Source organism: Pan troglodytes, chromosome 13, assembly GCF_028858775.2.
Source record: "Pan troglodytes isolate AG18354 chromosome 13, NHGRI_mPanTro3-v2.0_pri, whole genome shotgun sequence".
Lineage (NCBI taxonomy): Eukaryota > Metazoa > Chordata > Mammalia > Primates > Hominidae > Pan > Pan troglodytes.
The window spans coordinates 21,225,276-21,245,234 of record NC_072411.2 but is presented as its reverse complement, the minus strand read 5'-3'; the positions used below and the strand labels follow the sequence as shown (position 1 = coordinate 21,245,234).

The 19,959-nt window shown below is 49.1% G+C and overlaps 1 long non-coding RNA gene across 1 annotated transcript; it reads left to right on the top strand.

The window, feature by feature from the left end:
• Positions 1 to 15,736: 15,736 nt before the first annotated feature.
• On the top strand, positions 15,737 to 19,661 carry LOC134807965 (uncharacterized). The gene is made up of 2 exons (XR_010149705.1): positions 15,737 to 18,262; positions 19,153 to 19,661. It is a non-coding gene; the product is annotated as an uncharacterized LOC134807965 (long non-coding RNA).
• Positions 19,662 to 19,959: the final 298 nt, after the last annotated feature.

Sequence of the window (19,959 nt, the reverse complement as noted above, 5' to 3'; positions counted from 1 at the left end):
CGGGAATGCAGACGGCCAAGGGAGCCCTGCTGTGTCAGTGGAGGAGACAGTTCCCGCCTGGAGGGCTGTCCTGTGCCCTCTGTTTTCCCACTCCTCAGAATGTTAATAAATCTGTTGAGTCCAGATCTGGCACCAGACTAAGTGCTTTGCTGCACCATCTCATCTAATAATCGTAGCAGCAACCTGAGGATGCATTATTATCCCCATTTCACAGATGAAGGGTCTAAGGCCCACAGATTAACCTGAAGTAGCAGCAGAATCACATCTGACTGGTTTCAGAGTGTTTGCTTTGTGTTGCTTTGTGTTGTTTGGGTACAGTGATTGGAGATAGACACACAGAGACACACACACTGTACATTTAATAGTGCAGACCTAGCACCAGTCGGTTGCTCTTATCGTCTGTGAGGACATCAGGAGCATAGCCTTTGCTGGGAAGGTCAGTGAAGGAGGAGCAGGGCCAGACTTGAGTGCAAATGCTTAACTTGGAAAACTGGCCTGAAAGGGTGGGCAGGCAGTGGACATTAGGGCTCCGTGGGAACATCGTGCTGAAGATACCCTGAAATGAGGGTGAGCAGTCTCCCTCCATCCAGAAGACAAGCCCAACCCCTGCTTGGAGGGCCCCCAGTGTAGTCCTGAGCCCTAGGTGAGAATACATCCCTGAAACGGGAAGGTTCCCCTTGCCTGCTCTCCACCAGCCTTGGAGAGACCCCGTGGTGCCCCATCACACCTCTGTCATCCAGGCCAGCAGCCTCAGGAAAGAGAAAGGGAGGGAGGGACTCTGCCTGGAGCCCCTTGGAAAATAAACAGCTGCACTTTGTGCTGTCGAACCAAAGAGACAGGTCAAGCCACTAAACCTCCCTTCTCTCCTGTTGGCCATAAAACTAATTAGCCCTGGAGATGGTAAAGGCTATAAACCAAGTACCAGGGCTCCTTCAGAGGGTTCTCGGGTCATCACAGTCATAAATCAGCGTGTGGTGAGGCCAGCACTTGAGTTTCTGTGCAGCACTGTCAGAATGGGCAAGGGCAGGGGTCCCTGGCTCAGGTGGGGGCTCTTTCCACACCAGCTTTTTGAAGACTCCCAATTCCCCAGCAAGAAGATGGCTTTGTGCCCACTTTAGATGAGTGGCAAAGTCAATGAGGGCTGGGCAGAGAGGCATAAGCCGCCTGTCTGAGTTCTGCTCCTGGGGGCAGGTTGCCCTCCATCGTCAGGAGGTCCTGGTGGAAGGCCTTAGAGGGTCCTTGCAGCCTTTGCAGCTGAGGGATGAGCCCTTGGCTCCTCCACCATCCTGCCTCATCCCTCCTCAGAAACACCTCAGGGTCACAGTTCTGAGTCACTTTGGCTGGGCAGAAGGTCCACACCCATGTAAGGGGCTCAAATGGGGTCCAAGGACCTGGGACTCTGGCCTTGCTCTACCACCAAGCAGCTGCTGGCCTTGGGCAATGCTGCTGGCCCTCCCTGGTACCTGGCCCTGGATGCCTGGGCCACACACTCATTAGACCAGGTGAAATTGACCACCAGCTCCGCATTTCATGGTTCACAGGGCCCAGCTCCAATTCTTGTCTTCAAACCCTCTAGCCTTTGCCTTCCAGATTGAGCAGTGATGGGAGAGGTGGTGACGCATCCCTAGGGGGAGGTCATGGTCCTAATGCTGGTCTGCCCTCCCCAGCCAGAGCCAGCTGGGTCCTCTGGAAAGCAGGCACTGAGACTGACTTAGGAACCTGAAAGATTTGTTGTAGATAGTGCCTGTGAACTATGGGGAGTGGCTACGGGGAGTGGGATGGGCAGGAGGCACTGATACTGCAGTGTAGACATGCCAACCTCTTGGCCAGCTTTACAGGGAGATCCAGAGAAAGGATGGCCCCTCAGAAGAGTCCCACGTGGGCAGGAGTAGCAGGACCTAGTGCCCTGCCCCACCGGGCTCAGTCCGTGGCCCAGTGCTACCCAGGATGCGGGGTCTTGGCTGGGAAGTGGAGGAGGGTCCTGAAAGTGCTGCAGGGAGCCTGGTGGCTCCTGTGCTCCCCGCTGCTTGAGGGCAAGTTCTCTCTTAAAAGGAGATTAAAGAGGCCCCTCTGAGGCTGCCATCCCAGCCGTGTGATCCTTGGCATGTGAGGAACAGCTCTGAGCTCAGCCTCGTCATTGGGTGAGGAACAGTGCCTCCGTCCTAGGGCTGTCAGAGACAGCGTCAAGGAGGCCCTCACACAGGGCCCACTGCATGGTGTGGATGAGGGGTGGCCGCTATTATTATGATGGTGGTTTTTAACTTTATTGGTGTGTTTCCCCACTGGCTGTTGAGATTTGAATCCTGGAGAGAAACTTTGTCTCCTGCCTTCCCTCACCTTGGGCAGTCAGCTCATCATCCCGGGCTCCCAACAGCCATTCCTGCTCTGTGGGTGGCTCCACGCCCTGTCTGTCTCCAGCCCCAGGAGCCGGTTTTGGCTGACAGAAAATAATTCTGGATCTGTGGTGTTATGGGCTAAATTGTGACCTCCCTGTCTCCTGTTCGTAGGTTGCAGTTCTAAACCCCAGTAGCTCAGAATATAACTGCATTAGGAGAGAGAGTCTTTCAAAAGGTCATGAAATTAAAATGAGGTCATTGGGGTGGGCTGTAATCCAATATGACTGATGTCCTTATAAGAAGAGGACATTTGGACACAGACACACACATAGGGATGACCACGCGAAGACACAGAGGGAAGGTGGCACCTACAAACCAGGGAGAAGGCCTGGGACAGAGCCTTTCCTCATGACTCAGAAGCAACCAGCTTTGCAAATACCTCATCTAGGACTTCCAGCCTCCAGAACTGTGCAACGATACATTTCTGCTGTTTAAGCTCCCAGTCTGTAGTACTTTGTTATGACAACCCTAGCAGACTAATACATGTGGTTTTTAAAAAAATGCATCAGTTAGAGTACCTTCAACTGCAAATAACAAGACATCTGATTAAGAGTGGCTTAAGCCACAGAAACATTTAATGACCTCATGCAGCAAGAAGCGCAGAGATGAAGAATTCTACATCTCTGAAGAACGTAGAATTGTAGAATGTAGAATGGAAAAACGTAGAATTGTAGAATGTCAAGGGCCCTACCTCTTCCCAACCCTGCACTGTTTCCTGAGTTGGGCTTTTGGTCTTTGGACAGCTTTAGATGGGTGGTCTGGGAGGGTCTCACTGAGGAAATGACATTTGACTAAGACCTGTAGCTTGAGAAGGTGCCAGCCCAGGCCGGGCACAGTGGCTCACATCTGTAATCCCAGTGCTTTGGGAGGCTGAGATAGAGGGATTGTGTGAGGCCAGGAGTTCGAGAGAAGGTGCCAACCCTGAGCAGAGCCAGGAAATGACCAGCTTCCATTGCTGTGGAGCCAGGACCTGCAACCCCCCTGGGGCTGGGGCTGGATAACAATTGGCCACTGACTTTGACTCCCAGGCCAAGGCCACCTGGTTCAGTGCCTGCCTTCAGGCAGAGCCAGGCGTCCATCCAGCATTGACAGCTCATTATATTTGACTATTTTTCATTTCTGGCAACATTAGTAGAAGGATATGCAAATAAGAAAATCAACTGAATTTGTTTCTCAGAACAAAGAATGACATTTGATCAGCACAATAAACACTTACATGAAGCCATTTGCTGTGTGTTTACAGTTAATAGAGAAATAATGGGTAGAAGGAAAAGCGTGAAAAGCAGAGACATAGAAAAGAAGAGGAATAGGAGAGACCCTGGTTGTAATAGAGTGAATAGAAGATCAAGGCGTCTGGAGACCTGAGGTTGTTCATTCATTCATTCATTCATTCATTCAACAAATATTTATTGAGAACTTACTAGTTTCCAGGAATTTTTTTTTTTTTTTTTTTTTTGAGATGGAGTCTTTTTCTGTTGCCCAGGCTGAAGTGCAGGAGTGCAGCTGCACAATCTTGGCTCACTGCAACCTCTGCCTCCCAGGTTCAAGTGATTCTCCTGCCTCAGCCTGCTGAGCAACTGGGATTACAGGTGCCCGCCACTACGCCCAGCTAATTTTTGTATTTTTAGTAGAGACAGGGTTTCACCATGTTGGCCAGGCTGGTCTCAAACTCCTGACCTCAAGTGATCCGCTCGCCTCGGCCTCCCAAAGTGCTGGGATTACAGGTGTGAGCCACCGCACCCAGCACCAGATACAGTATTAGATGCTGAAAACAGATTGGTTAAAGCAGATACTGCTCCTGCCTCCCCAGGACTTACATCGACATAGGAGTTGGAAGACATTCATCAAGCAATCTCACAAATACATGTATTGTGACATGTATTGTATTGTGACAGATAATAATGCATAATACGAAGAGGGCATAGAGGGACCTAGGCCAGCCAGGAGGGGAAGAAAAGCTTCCGTAAGGAAGTGATGAGATCAGCAGGGAGAGCAAGAGTCAATGAGGCAAAGAGATTGGGGTTGAGGGTAGGTGTGTCCAACACAGGGAGCAACATTTGCAAGGGCCCTGAGGGAGGAAGAAGCGCGGTACCTCCGGGCCCTGAAAGCAGGCCAGTGGGAGAGAACACAGCAGTGGGGCAAGTGAGAGGAGGGGATACAGAGAGGTGGCGGGGCCAGAGTGCTCAGGGTCTGCCGAGCTGTGGTGTGGAGCAAGGGTCTCTGTGCAAGTATAGTATTAGGATTTATGTTTTAAGATTATTCCAGCTTCTGGGTAGAGAATGGATGGTAGGGGCAAAATGGGGCAGGAAGGCTGGTGGGAAGTCCTTTGAGCCTGTCTAGGCAAGAGACAATGGTGGCTTGGACTAGGGCAGATATCTCAGCCTCGGCACTGCTGACATGGAGTGCTGGACACTTTTTTGTTGTTGGGGGCTGCCCTGTGCATTGCAGGATGTTTAACAGCATCCCTGGCCCCTACCCACTAGATACCAGTATAACCCCCCAAAATTGTGACAACTGAAAATGTCTCCAGACATTATTGGAAGTCCTCTGGTGGACAGCATTGACCCCTGTTAGAACCCTGGACCAGGAGGAGGGTGGTGAAATGGAGAGAAGTGGATGGCTGGAGAGAAGAAAGTTAAGCGGGGAGTGAACAGGAATTGGCCATTGAATGTGTGGGAGTGGGAGGGAAGGTGCTGAGGGTGACTCCGTGCCACAGGATGGATGTGGGTGCCCCTCGCTGGCATGGAGAATGGCAGAAGACAGTCCAGGCTGGAGTGAGCATGGGAAACTGGCCATATCTGTGCTCTGCCATGAACTAGCAACATCTCAGGCACGTTATTTTCTCCTACTTGGTCTCGATTTTCTCACCCTCAAAAGACAATATTTGTGCTTGATCTAGAAGAGCAGATATGCAAAGGGGCCACTCTCCTTCCTGCACCTGAGGCAGACATAGCTAATCAATCACAGATCTCTGAGCCTGGAGTCTTCTCCCCACAGTGCTTCAGGACAGCTGGCAGTGAAGGCAGGGTGTCAGAGAGAAAACCCATTTGCCATCGCTGAACTTGAAATTCATTTCAAGCCCTTCCAACTTACCACAACATTGACATTTTCTCGATGACAATCAAAGTATGCTTGATAAATTCTGAGCAACAGTGTGCAGACCAGGAGCCTCCCCCAACCATCAGGCCAGTCCCATTCCTGCCATGTCCTCCACCCCAAGGAGAGCGCTTCCTGCGTGCCTGTTGTTGCAAAAACATAACAGGGCTTTGGAAGTCTCCGGTGACAGACTCCTAGAGGCCTCGGGGCTGCCCCATCCTCAGGGTCCTTGCTGCTGTCTCCCCCTCTCGCTTGATGTGTCTCTGAGATTGACTGTCTGCCTCAGTCTCTGGGTGACTGAATCCCCCTTCACCTCATCCATGCATTCTCTGTCACTGTCCCCAGGCAGCTCACAACAGAGTGGAAGTAGATATTTTATTGCCTTTTCACTTTTATTCAAAAGCACTTTATGCTTCCTGTTCATGCTTTAAAAAGCAGATGCATGAAATGTGAATTTTTAAATATTTGTCTTCCTTCCAATTCCAATGATGTAGCGAATCCACCATTCTAATAACCTTATACTACTGTGGTGGGTTAAATTGTGTCTCCCAAAGATATGTAGGGTCTTTGCCAAAGTAACCAAATTAATATGAGTTCACATTGGATGTGAGTGGGTTCCAATCCAATGATCGGTGTCCTTATAAGATGAGAGAAATTTGGACACAAACACATGAGGTGAACACTCTGTGACAACAGAGGCAGAGGTTGGAGTGGTGAGTCTGCAAGCCGAGGACCCCAGGGATTGCCTGCAGCCATCAGAAGCCAGGAGAGAGGCATGGAACAGATTCGTCTTCATAAGCCCCAGAAGTATAATAACAGTGATGTAATAATGTTATTATATTATTATAGTAATCATATAATAATATGATAATCATATAATGATAATATGATGATTATTGCTGTTTTACAGCATTATTAACCTTGCTGACACCTTGACTGCAGACTTCCACCCCCCAGAGTCTATGAAAGAATACATTTCTGTTGTTCTAATTCGCTTAGTTGGTGATAATTTGTTACAGTAGCTCTAAGAAATGAATACAACATCCAACCCCAATTCCCTGGAAATTAGGCTGCCATTTATGTTTGTGGTGTGCATGGATTTCTTCCTCTCCAATTGGTGACTCACAATGGAGAAGCAGGTTTCCCTGCCACTCACCTCCTTGCCCCTGGGCCACCTGCGTCGGAGACTCACAGGCTCTGAACTAGGACCGTGCCTCCCAGAGCTTGGTCCCTGTGCCAGCCAGTCTCCAGGATGGCCTGCAATGACCCCTGCCTCCTGGAATGCATGCACATGTGTAGGGTCCAGCCTCATACCTGCCTGTCCCACCTCACTCACCCCACCCAAATCCCAGCTGTGCTGGGTCCTGTCTTTATTTAAAAGATTGGTATTTTGTCACCATGGATGTTTTCACATTCATTTTTATTTTTCAAAATATTACTTGTTTTCACCACAGAGGCTTTTTTTTACCCCTTTAAATTTTGCACCCAAGCAAGTGCCTCACTTAGTTCTGGCCCTGGTCCCCTCTCAACGTTGCAACAGGACTGACCTAGCTGACAAATGGAATAATAATTGTGACTTATGAGGCTGGGTCACAAAAGCCATTTCAGCTTTCTCCTTGGTCTCTTGCCTCGCTCACTCCAGCAGAAGCTGGTTGCCTGTCAGTGAGGACACTGAGCGCAGCCCTGTGGAGAGGCTGACAGGACGAGGAACTGAGGCCTCCTGCCAACAGCCAGCACCAGTGTGCCAGGCCTGTGAGTGAGCACATCTCACAGCCCCAGGAAGCCCAGTCAACAGGTGAATGTAACTCTGAGACACCCCTAGCCAGAACCACTATCCAGATTGTTCCCCAAATCCTGATCCACAGAAACTAAAAGAGATAATAAATGATTATCATCACTTTAAGTTACTAAGTTTTGGAGTGGTTTGTTTTGCAGCATTATTAGTTAATATAATTCCCTTCTTCAGTGTCTATGATATCCTTCCCCTACTCCCCCTGGCTAGCTCCCATTGGCTCTTTGGATTGTCTCATTTCATAGAGCACCACTTCCAGGAAGCCTTCCTGAATGCCCCCAGCTGTGTTAAGTGTCCTTTACACTTTACGCTGCAGCTGCACAGAACTACCTTTTGTTCCTAGGCTGGACCTTACTCTCTTTCATTTCTGAGTCTCTGTACGCACTGCTCTCTTTCCCTGGAATGTTGCCTCTCTTTGCCTCTCACTCTGTCAGATTCAGCTCAGGCATCACCTCCTCCAGGGAGGAGTCCTTCTCTGATTCCCTGGCTGGGTTGGGCATCCTCCTGTGTGCCTCTTTAGCACCTTGTGCAAACCTTTATCAGGTTACATTATGGTTCCATGACACTGCTTTCCTGCAGGGCTGCGTGTTCCTGGAGGATGGGAACTGTGTCTTATCATTCTGCTGGGGACTCATATGAGAAGAGGAGGCTGAGATCTCTGCAGCAGACATTCCCAAACCTGGTGGAGCATCAGAACCAGGTGCTGAACTTTTAGAAAGCAGAGATCATGGTCTGGGAGACAGACATCTGCCTCCAAGGATAGACACCACATCCACAACCCTAAATTCAAGCTAAGTTTGGCACCTCGAAAGAAAGGACAGTCACAACGGGATGATAAAGTGGGAGCACAAACACAGCACCCAGAGGGGCCAGAGGGTGATGTAATTTACCGATGCTGGATGAATGACCCAGGTGGGATCTGTGCCAGACTAGAGAAAAAAGCCCCTGCCAGCTCCCAGCTCACAGGTCACCTCTTCAAGAAGGTGTTCACAGACCCCAGACTCCATCAGGTCTCTCTGTTAGGGGCTCACTTTACACCAAGCACCTCTCCCTTGAAGCACTTCTTGTCACTGTAATTAACTAATGTCTTTCTTTTTTCTTTTTTAGGAATAGGATCTCATAGGATAATGTCTCAGTACAACCTCAAACTTCTTGGCTCAAGCGACCCTCTCACCTCAGCCCCCCTAGTAGCTGGGACTACGGGCACACCACCATGTCTAGCTGGGACTACAGGCACACCACCATGCCTGGCTAATTAATTTTTTTTTTTTTTTTGGAGAGATAGGGTCTTGCTCTGTTGCCCAGGCTGATCTCGAACTCCTGGGCTCAAGCAATCCTCCTGCCTCAGCCTTCCAAAGTGTTGGGATTACAGGCATGAGTCACTGCACCTGGCCTTGTAATGATCTAATTTCTTGTATGGTTTATTTATCAGGGTCTGCCTTCCTAACAGGCTGTAGGTTCCTCAAGGGTTGGGACTGTGCCTGTGTTCTGGGCAGCTGCCCATGCCTGGCAATTTGAAGAAGCTCAATTGCTACATGTTGAAGGAATGAATAATTGCATGAGCAACCATCGATAATTGCATGCTACAACCATCAAACTTGCAGGGTTCTTCCATGGAATAAGTGAGGTAATTATGTGTGAAAATGAATGAATGTTGTACTTGTTATAAAATAAGATCATGGGCTGGAGAAATAATCCAGCGAATGAGTGAACGAGTCAATGGCATCAGCTGCCCGAGTGGGCGGAGCTTAGGTTCTTTCCACAAGGGAAGTTCCCTCGGAGTTTCCGTCAGTAGCTCCTGAGCACGCCGGAGGTCTGGCCTGTGGATGAGATTGTTCCTTATTTCCCCAGCTTCAGCACCACAGAAGAGACCAGAGTCTACCTTGCCAGCTCCTCTAGCACCGACCACGTGCCAATTCATGTCCTGAATGCTCACTGCACTTCTTCACCTTGCTTCACTTCACTTACAGCACGGGAACAGAAAAGCCTAGAGGATGGATTACCTGTCCGGTTGCCTCCCACTGCAGAGTGGGCGTGTCTTAGGAGCTTCTCTTCTTCTCCAGCCCAGGGCGGCCTCGTGTCATCCATACGACCCACCGGCAGAGGGCAGGGCCTGCGAGTGGGGCCAGCCTCCTGGTGACTCTCGCCTCCTCTTTTCCAGCGGACGCTACCAGAGGACGAAGGTCTGACTCTGGCCAACGGCCCAGAATTTCTGGCCCAGTTTTGCCTGAGGAAGCCAATTGTGCAGGAGGTCAGGATCCCGGTAGGGTGAGAGTGGGAAAGTTAACATTCCCAAGAGACTCCAAGCAACAGGATTTCCTGACCTGGGACTATTACCTTTCTCACATTACATGGCCAGATTTACTTCCTGCTATTATTAAAAGTATGAAAAAGATGAAGATATGTGTTTAATGGAAACAAGGGCAAGAGTTTGCCTGACTGGACTTTGAGGAGGCTGTAGGATCATGGCGCTAACGGCAGTTGGAGGGCTGGGAAGGGACTCTAGACCTGGCTTTACCTGCCTTTGTCATCAGCTGGAGCAAGCAACTCCACAACCTCGGAGCCTCAGTTTCCTTTTCTGTAAAAGGCGGGGAGGGTGGGTGGTAAGTGCAATGCTGAATCAGAACTCATAGAGCTGCTGGGTGGACATGTGAAGTAAAAGAGGAGACAGGTTTTGCTCCTGAAGGATGCCATTTGCGTTTTCCTTATCAGTTTGATCTCCTCCTCCAATCATCCAGCACCTCCATCTGACCTTCTCAGCTGAGAGGTCCTCAGTGTTTCTGTGGCCTCCAGGAGAAAGGTCCCCCTCCCCGGCTGAGGCCAGGCTGATGGCAGGCTGCACGGCCAGCCTTCCACAGTCACCTGAAGGATAGAGAAAAGGAAGAGCTGGAGACTTCTAGCAAGCTGCCGAACTGCGTCCTCCAGCTGCGCCCAGCCCCCTGGAGGTAGCGCCAGAGCACGTGGTGGTGGCTATGTAGGAAGGCCCCTTTCAAGCCGCCCTATACTGTCTTTGGGATCTGCTTTTTACTGCCACAGCCTATGTGCTCCTGATTCTTCTCTCAATCCCTGGATGGAAACCGGCCTCTGATCCTTGGCTCTGCTTCCTTGGAGGAGCTACTTAACCATTCAGTCCTCTCTGCAGTTAGCTATTAAGGTTGTCCTGCGAACTGAAGCGGAGAGTCCCCGCAAAGGGTGCAGAGTAGGGCACCCACAGAGGAGCCTCTAAAGCACTTTCCATGAGGTGGATGGCTTCTCCTCCCCAGGAGACCCAGGAAGGAAAGGAGAGCTGGTGAGTGGGCGGGCTGGGTGAGCCCAGGGGTCAGCTTCCTCCCTCTGGCCCACAACTAGCCTCTGAATCCCAGTGTCACACATGACTCTAAGTTGGTCTTGGGACCAAATCTCTGACCTCTTTGGCTGCAAGTACGAGAAGCCTTATGTAGTGCTAAAACAAAATTTTCACTTCTTCTTTTTGGCCTCTTAGAATCCATTGGCTGAGAGGAAATGAATTCACTAGTGTCTTGGCAAGAATTTATTTCATTTATTGCAATAGCCTCTGTTTACATTTCAAAACCATGCAGACAAGTGCGTGTGAGAGAATATATTCTGTCCATGGATAATGCCTGGGACCCTGATGAACTATCTGGCAGGCCCCCTTGCTGGGCACCAGTTTTGTCGCCATCCAATAAAGTCTTAATATAAACCTGGCTCTCAGGCATGAGCTATCTTAACACATTTTGCCAGGCATGTATTATGATAAGCCCATTTTGCAGATAAGAAAAGAGAGGCACTGAGAGCTATCGTAACTGCTCAGGACAAAGAGATAGGAGAGCACAAGTTAGGTCTGGGTGACCCCAAAGCCCATGTTTCCCCCCATATTCTCCTCTGCCCCATGAGAGATAATCTCTGCTAATCTTGTCTCTGTGGCTTGGGACTGGGAACTCCTCAACAGTGAAGTGTCAACTACCAGCCACATGTTAACATTTCCTGAACAGTCACAATGCTTTTGTATCCACTGCCTCGCTTAATCCCCTAAGAATTCAATTAGTTGCCCTGTTTTACAGAGAAACAAATCAGTCCTCAGAGAGGTTGAGCAACTTGCCCAAGGTCGCAGGTTTAGGAAGAGGCAGGGCAGGGATCAGAATCCAAGTCTGCCCGTCCCCAGATCCCTGCTGGCCTCTTTGCAGTGTGTGGGCTTCCCAAGGTCAGAGATAAAGAGGGCACACATAGCTAGCCTGAGCCATAACATCCCTCAACCCTGCCTTTCTTCCCCACTCACAACGTGGTGGGTATGAAAGAGTAAAATGAAAACCCTAATTGTTTGCCCCAGAGCTGGTCCTACACCCGGGATGACTAATCAGTCTCCACATAGAGTACATTTAGGGTCTCTGGAATGAAGGAGAATGTGGACAGAAAAATGGGGCTTTTAAAAAACCTCGACTGAAAGTGATTTTTAATGTGCCAAATATTTCAGACTCAATCCAATACACAGGTTTATTACACAGAAGGCCAAAATATCCTAAACAGGCATTATTTTGCAACAAGAAGAAATCAGAGCAAATCCAGCCATCATTACTCCCAGGAGCTAAGAATGTAATTGTCTAATGTGACTTATAATCAGCTAAGGTCTTGTCTTGATGCTTTAGCCCACCAAATGGCTTCTCCTGTCTCCAGGGGACAATAATCCCTGCGGAATTCTCCTTAGCACAGATGGGTTTCTGCACAGATAACGGGTTTTATTGCTTGAAAGCATTTCGCATTCTGTACTGCTGTTCCCAAGAAAGAGCTGGAAGTGTCCTGCTCTGCATCTGTCTCTTCTTCTTCCAGATACCTCCAGAGCAGCTCAGAATCCCTTGGGTTGGGGACAAGTCGAGGCAGAACATAGAAAGAAGCACTTTGTGCCAGGCAGAGATTCTCCACCCTTCCTGTTGTGTGATTCTGAGCACGTCACTCCTCATTCTCAGCCTTGGCTTCCTCTTCTGGAAAATGGGAAGAGGATGGTTCACTCAGATGCCTTGGGAATTGAGACTCCTAGCAGAGTGCCTGGCATACAATAGATATGCCGTAGCCCCTGTTCTTAATCAACAGCTTGACTGAAGCACGGCCAGGGAGAAGCATGACTTCGTGTGTGGACTTGGGTGCCCTTGGATGGTTGCTTGGTCAGCTAAGTGCTCCTTGTTGAGCATCCCTTTGATCAAGCCACTTCCCTTCTCAAAAGGGTTCATTGGTTTCCTGGCTCCCCTGAATGCAATCCAGATTCTTGAACCTGGCCATCGAGGCCTTCATTTCCCAAAATGTCTTTTCAGCCAACTTTTCCACTATCCAAAGAGCCACTTAATAAACATTTCAAGAAAGAGAAAATACAATGAATCTAGCATTATGTGGCTGAAAATCTTGGCCCTGTTCCTAAGAAGCTCGTAAGCTAATTGGGAGCAGTAAGATACCAAAAGAAAAGGAACCTGGCATTGTTTCCTAACTTATTTTATATTTTAATTAAGGGACCACCAGCTCAGGCCCAGAGCTCTAGTTCCAATTCTGCGTCACATTTGGAGGGCCTGCTCCAATGTGATACTTGGAGAATGCCACTTAAGTTAAGCCACAGTCCAGGCACAGTGGTTCACGCCTACAATCCCGGCACTTTGGGAAGCCGAGATGGGAGGACTGCTTGAGCCCAGGAGTTTGAGACCAGCCTGGGCAACATAGCAAGACCCTGTCTCTAAAAAATAATCTAAAAATCAGCCAGGCATGGTGGCACATGCTTGTAGTCCCAGCCAGTTGGGAGGCTGAGGTGGGAGGATGGCTTGAGCCCAGGTTTTCAAGACTGCAGTGAACTAGGATTGCACCATTGCACTCCAGTCTGGGCAACAGAGCAAGATACTGTCTCAAAAAAAAAAAAAAAGTAAGCCACAGGTGGGTGCTGCGAGTCACTGACCACACGTCCCAGGCCAGGTGGGTGTGGCAATCTCATGAGGAAGCCCCCACACCAGAATGATGACTGTACCCACTTCTGTTTTCTCCATCGACACCCCACACTTGGCCAACAATCATAGAGAATGTCAGAAATGGGTGTTCGAGGGTGTGTTTTCTTTTTGGTAAAAATAGTTGCCTGTTAAGCAGCATGATGACATGAGAAATAAGCTTCCATTTGGTGAAAGTCAAGGTACTCAAGGCCTGTGTGATTTAGAGACACTTCGCAGGGCTGCAAGAACTGTGTAGGAAGCCAGTGAGGCCTGGAGGCTCTGCCCTGTGGCGTTGCTGCCCGAAGCTTGATGCCTGTCAGTCCTGGGTGTAGTACTTCACCTGGGAGGACTTCCATTTGCCTAATGTTGAGTAAGAGGCCTGTGGGGACAAAGAAGTCCTGCCAGGAACATTGTATTTGTTGCAGATAAGCCCATGCAAGTGAGCAGGAGCTCCTCAAAGGGCAGAGGGCCCGGATTCCACCAGTGGCACTCAGGAGTTTATACAGCCATTTGGGGCTCCTCGTGAATGAATGCTTGTTTTCTAAGTGTCTCCATGTGGCAGAATTTGGAGAGACTGCTTCCGTTCTCACGTGGTTGTGAGGTTTGGAGAAGGAGCTAGCCCTCGCTCACTTCAAACTTTGACAGGAACTATACTCATCAACCGAAACTAAAAGCAGCCTAAGGGTTGTGCATGACTACAATTTTTGTTTGTTTATTGTTTTTTTTTTTTTTTTTTTTTTTTTTGAGATGGAGTCTCACTCTGTCACCCAGGCTGCAGTGCAGTGGCATGATCTCAGCTCACTGCAACCTCCACCTCCCGGGTTCAAGCGATGCTCCTGCCACAGCCTCTCAAGCAGATGGGATTACAGGCACCCACCACCACACCTGGCTAATTTTTGTATTTTTAGTAGAGGCGGGGTTTCGCCATGTTCACCAGGCTGGTCTCGAACTCTTGACCTCAGGTGATCTGCCCACCTCAGCCTCCCAAAGTGCTGGGATTACAGGCATGAGCCACTGCACCCAGTTGCCAGTCCATTTTTAACAGTCCTTTATTAATAGTCATTTGCAGGGCATACCTAGGCTAGTGTGTCCTAGACTCTGAGGTGAATTTATCCATGATGCTTGAATGTAAGAAATGTCACATCGATTTATCTAATCCATTATATCTGTTTCGAGACCTTCTCCCCATTGACACAGCTGGGCAAACATGACAATGTCAGTCATTCATTGATGCTCCCTCCCTCCCTGCGTAAGCCCTAAGGCATATTAGGAAGCTCTGCTGCATAGTGGGCAGTGGTGTCCCCTCTCTGGGCATGTGTGGCAGGCATCTTTGGGGTAAGGTTTGCCAGCCTGGCCTCCCGCCCAGCTCAGCTTTGCCCCTGCTGTGAAGGGCATCTCCTGCTGTTGGCCACACTTCCTTGAAGCCAGCCAACTAGAGGGACCTCATGCAGGCTATGGGGCCTCCTTGGTTGGACTCATGAGTCCCAGGTACCAAGGTAGTCTTTTCTACCACAGGTTGGGCCACTTGAGTGGCTATGGATTTGGAAGTCCCAGGTCCCATGGCCCATCCTGTTATATCTCTGTCCTCCTTCCTCTTCAGCCCCATAGAGCTGAGCTACACCTATTCTCTCTCTCTCTCTGTCTCTCTCTCTCTCTCTCATTTGGTATACCAAAGCCTCCATTTCTTGTCTTTTTGGGATTCCATGGTTGAATTATCCTTTTTGGGTCCCAAAACCCTAAAGCCCTTAAACCCACAGGCTGTTAGAGGCTGGAGCATGGGACTCAGATGCCCAGCTGCCCCAGAGAACAATTCATTAACAGTAAAAAGGCTAAGATGGGAATTTTTCTCAGAAAATCACCCATTACATATGAATCTTTACTGAACTTTCACAGCAAAGCCCCAAGAAGATGCTAGTATCATCATCACCCCCATTTAACAGATGGGAAAATGGACTTAGAAGGATTAACCAATTGTCGCATGGCTAGTGAGTAGGGCAGTGTCAGTTTTGCTTCCAGGTCCAAAGTCTGGATCGCCCATTATGTAGTGGTTCTTAGAGTAAGGCCTGATTCCTTCTGGGCCTCAGTTTTCCCAGCTGCAGAGTGGCACGTTCTAGCTACCAGAAGGCAGGCTAAACTCATGAAGCCCAGGCCTGCCCAATCAGCATCTCCCTCGGGCAGTCAGCTCTGGCCTACAGGCGTTTGACACACTTATGCTCAGCCACAGGCCCTGGGTGTATGAAAAAGTGATCCTGATCGACGGGCACCTTAACTTGGGGCTCAGTCAGTCATAAATGAGGCGACAGTTCACCTGTCTCAAAGGTGGCAACTTAAATAACTCCCTCTGGGATATCAAAGCTGGCAAATGACCCTGGGAAACAGCTAGAGAGCAGCACAACAGAGGCAGCTCCCGCGGCAGATGGGCACATTCCCCAGGTCCCATCCTTCATCAGTGTGTGTCATTTTTATTGCAGCTTCTGCCTCCCCAGCAGAGAGGGACCTTCCCAGAGAAGATGTCTTGCGCCTCACCTGATCTTGTTCTGAGAGTAGGAGACTGGAAGAGAAGCGTTCAACTCCCCAAACACAGCTGGGTTTGTTTCGTTTAATCTCCCAGCCTGTTTTTCTGCTGTCCTCCTGAAGAATGTTTAATCTCACAGTTAAAACCACCAAAAGCGACTTTTTTCCCCCTCAACTGCTCAGTAACACGTGACCGTGCAAATTCTTTTGGCCCCAGCGCCACAAGTCATAAAAGGCATCTAGTGGGCGGCATGAGTCAATTTCCATCAGGCCTTTGGACGGTGACGTAACCACAGCTTGTCAGTTTCCCCATCCAGGCAGCCCCAATTCCCCAGTGCAGACATCTGGAGCCAGGGATTGACAAGTGGATTCCAGGACTGGGCCCTGCCTCCCGCCCTGTTCAGTTCCAGCCCAGCCACGGCCGCCGCCAACGAGGACACGCACTGTCTTTCTGCACATTCCCACGTACACACACCCCCGCAGCCCCCTCTCCACTCATTCCTGCATTTCCGGCAATGTGAATTCTGACAGCTCGGGCAGTGTCAGCCTCTCCAGTGCATTCCTCACCACAGCACCTCACTGCTCCCGAGCCTGCTGACAGCACTCCCCGCCATACCTACCAAGCTGAAGGTGCAAGGAACCTCTTGATCCCCACTGTGTCTTTGTCCCAGGGCCACAGCAAAATAGCACCCCCCCTCCCCCACACACCCTCTAGCCTAATTTATTGGACTTTTAAACACATTTATTTACTGTGGTATCTACACCACACCAAACATCTGGAGGGAAACCGGGAGACAATCCACCAGGAATTTAAATGTTTGTTCTGCAATGTAACTTTGAAAACCGAACCAGGAAAACTTGACATCTTTAGCCAATTGCTTGGTGGTGAGTAGACTTAAGTCAATATATAATCTGTAAATGTTGTCCCCTTTGCCCTCTCTCTATCCATGAAACTCATTCACCAAACAGCCCAGAAATATTTCTTTCTTCTCCTCTCAGAGGTACGTGAAACCAACCTGAATCAACAACATAGTTGTTCAGCCAGCCTCACTGAGAACGAAGGCATTTCAGAGCTGGAAAGACGCTAGGGTCTGGGGTCTTATCTTCCACATTTATCTGCCTTATGATAATCCATCCAGTCATCCTCTTTGCCCTTGCCAGATCTCATCGCTTACACTACCACTACCGAAGGAGCATACCGTCTGTGACTTTTCCTTTTTTTTTTTTTTTTTTTTTGAGACGGAGTCTCGCTCTGTAACCGGGCTGAAGTGCAGTGGCGGGATCTTGGCTTACTGCAACCTCTGCTTCCTGGGTTCAAGTGATTCTCCTGCCTCAGCCTTCTGAGTAGCTGGGACTCCAGGCATGCGCCACCACGCCCAGTTAATTTTTGTATTTTTAGTAGAGATGGGGGTTTCACTATGTTGGCCAGGTTGGTCTCGAACTCCTGACCTCGTGATCCATCTGCCTCGGCCTCCCAAAGTGCTGGGATGAGAGGCGTGAGCCACCGCACCCGGCCACGTCTGTGACTTTTCTAAAGCTTTAAGATGATGTCACCCATAGGCAGAAAGGTCCACTCATTTCGTGCATCTGCAGTCACTCTTCTGACCAGGTGCAGCTCTCTTTTGTTCTATCAAAGAGAAAGCCAGTCTAAATTAATGGGAAACTAGAGAATTAGGTCATTTTTCAAGATGAAATTGCTGGTAGCTTAAGGAATCAGCTACTTGAATCCCATGCTAAAAAAAGTGTAACTCCTGAGGAGTGAGCTCTTCTTTCTTCCTTCCATAATGTCAGGCACTAAGGGAGGTTCAGAAACACAGAGCAGCATCTACTCCTTTCTCAACGAGCGTGGGGTCCAGTGCAGTTGGCCCTCATTTAACAAATAATTACACCCATGCGTGAAAGGCCCAGTGGGGAAACAGTGCGGGGAGCCCCAGGCAGAGCTGATTCAGGCCTGGGGAGGCACGTGAGCCAAATGTTCAGGGTCCACAGGCCCAGCGGAGTGATACGGAAGTTTCCAAGATGGTAAGCCTCTCTCCTGGCCCATGCTCACCAACGGGACCCCATTCCTAACCAGGCTTTCCCTCTCTCTCTTTTAAGTGTTCCAGGAATGTTCCTACCCCTGCGTCTTTGCTGAAGCCCCTCTTGCCTGGGATGCCCTCTGTCCTCTCTTTCTGCCCACACACATCCTGCCAGTCCTTCAGACAGAGCCAGCCTCACGGGCTTAGGACCTGAGCAGTTTCACAGGGCCCTGCACAGAAGGATCCCAAGCTCAGTTGATTGCTCCGATCTTGCCATCTTGAAACTCTTTGATAATTTTATCTTTTATCTTGTGTTTTGGGAGTGAAATCCAATGGGATATTGGGGCCTGCAAAGGAGAAGAGGAGATCCGCACAAACCCGTTCCTGGCTGCTGCATTCACCTCCAGCGTTTGTGATGCCCCAGAGCACAGAACTCCAGGGAGCCCACGATGCAGGAGAGTTCAGCGACATTCACTGAGTACAAGAGAAGTGAGTTACTCCTGCAGCTGAGAACGGGGGGCGCTGGCAACTGTGAAAGGTCTCGATTTCCATTCCAACCAGAACTTGCTCCTAGCGCAGACAGAAGGCCGTGGCATTCTGAGAAACACACATGATGAAGGAGCCCTGTCATATCCTCTCTTCCTTGCATCGCTTCCCTGTGTGAGCAACCACTTGTGCTGGAAATGATGACAAGGAAGGACCGGGAAAGACAGGGCCACCCGCAGTTCCTTTTCCTTGACGTCTTTCCTTTCTCATCAGCGAGCTGAGGTGGAGAGCGTTGGTAGAATGTGTGCATAATAAGAAGTGAAATAAAAACAGTCGAGTTAGTATTCTACTGTTTCCACTGTTCTGGTGAGAACAAAACACATATGCTGTATATGCTTTGAAATACAAAGTGTGTAATTTTAGTGATTCTGCATAGGAGTTAAATGTTTTTATATTTGCATTTAAAACTGCTATTGTATACTATAAAGATAAAGAGTAAAATGTATGCTAATAGTTTAACTTTACTAATAATTTAGTTTTTACTTTTATTTACCTAGAGTAGCATTAAATAGCAAACAAACGAAACAAACATCACAAGTTGAGAGAGAAACCACAAGAGAAAGAAAAAAGCTTTATATGTTAGTACCTTGAGAGGCACTTTTTCCTGCTTTTTGAGTAGGGATTCATGTTTTCCCGTTGCACTGGGCCTCACAAATTATGTAGCCAGCCCTGCCTTCGAAGTGCATTCAAGTGACTCCCCCTTCATAATCACTTAAGCCTGCAGCCACGGCCTTGCCCTTGAACACATAGAACACTCATGGCCGTACCAACCATGAGCCATTCTTGCCTCTCTCTCTTTTGTCTTATTCTCTTGTCATCTGTCCACCTCGCAGGACTGTTGGGAGGCACCAATGGACTTTGCAACTGGAGATCTCCGAACTGGACCATGTCACTGTTATGTTTAATTTGCACTGTGCACAGTAGGTACCCAGTCAATGCTTGTCGAATTCCATGGACTGGGCCTTATACCTCCGAGGATTTTTCACAGCAGTAGCATGTGCACATGCACAGAGCAAGAACACAACCAATGCTTGTTTGCTGGTGAAGACCTGGTCTCAGTATTTGGCCCAGGAAACCCATTCTTCATGGACAGCATGAGGCAAGCTATGGCCCTTGCTGTGGTCTCAGTGGTTCAGCACGGAAGATGAAGATGACGGACAGTCTCAGAATATTAGCTTTAGAAGGGACTTTGGATCCTTTTGATTTTGGTAGGTGAAATACTTTTTAAAAATAAAGAAAAGGGACTTTGGACAAATGCTCTCATTTTGTAAATGAAAAAGTAGAGACAGGAAGAGTAACTGATTTGTCCAAAATCAAACAAAGTAAATTGTGTTGCATCCTCTCCATCCGTAACCACCTTCGCCTTCCCTAACTGCTCCATGTGGCCTGGGAAAGTCCACTTCACCTCGTCTTAGAGGTGGGCTTCTGATTCTAGCTAAGCCAACCCCCACGTTCTGTTCCTCTGGTCATGGTGATTGATTTGGGGACCAGCCTGAGACCTAAGCTAGCCCAACGGGCATCCCTTCTGCCAGGAGTGAGAGGAGTCAGGCCCTCTCTTCCTCAGGATCAGGGATGTGAGAAGATGTGGCCTGGAATTGTTGCAGGTATTTCTGATCTCCTGAAGGGCCTGCGCCTAGGGA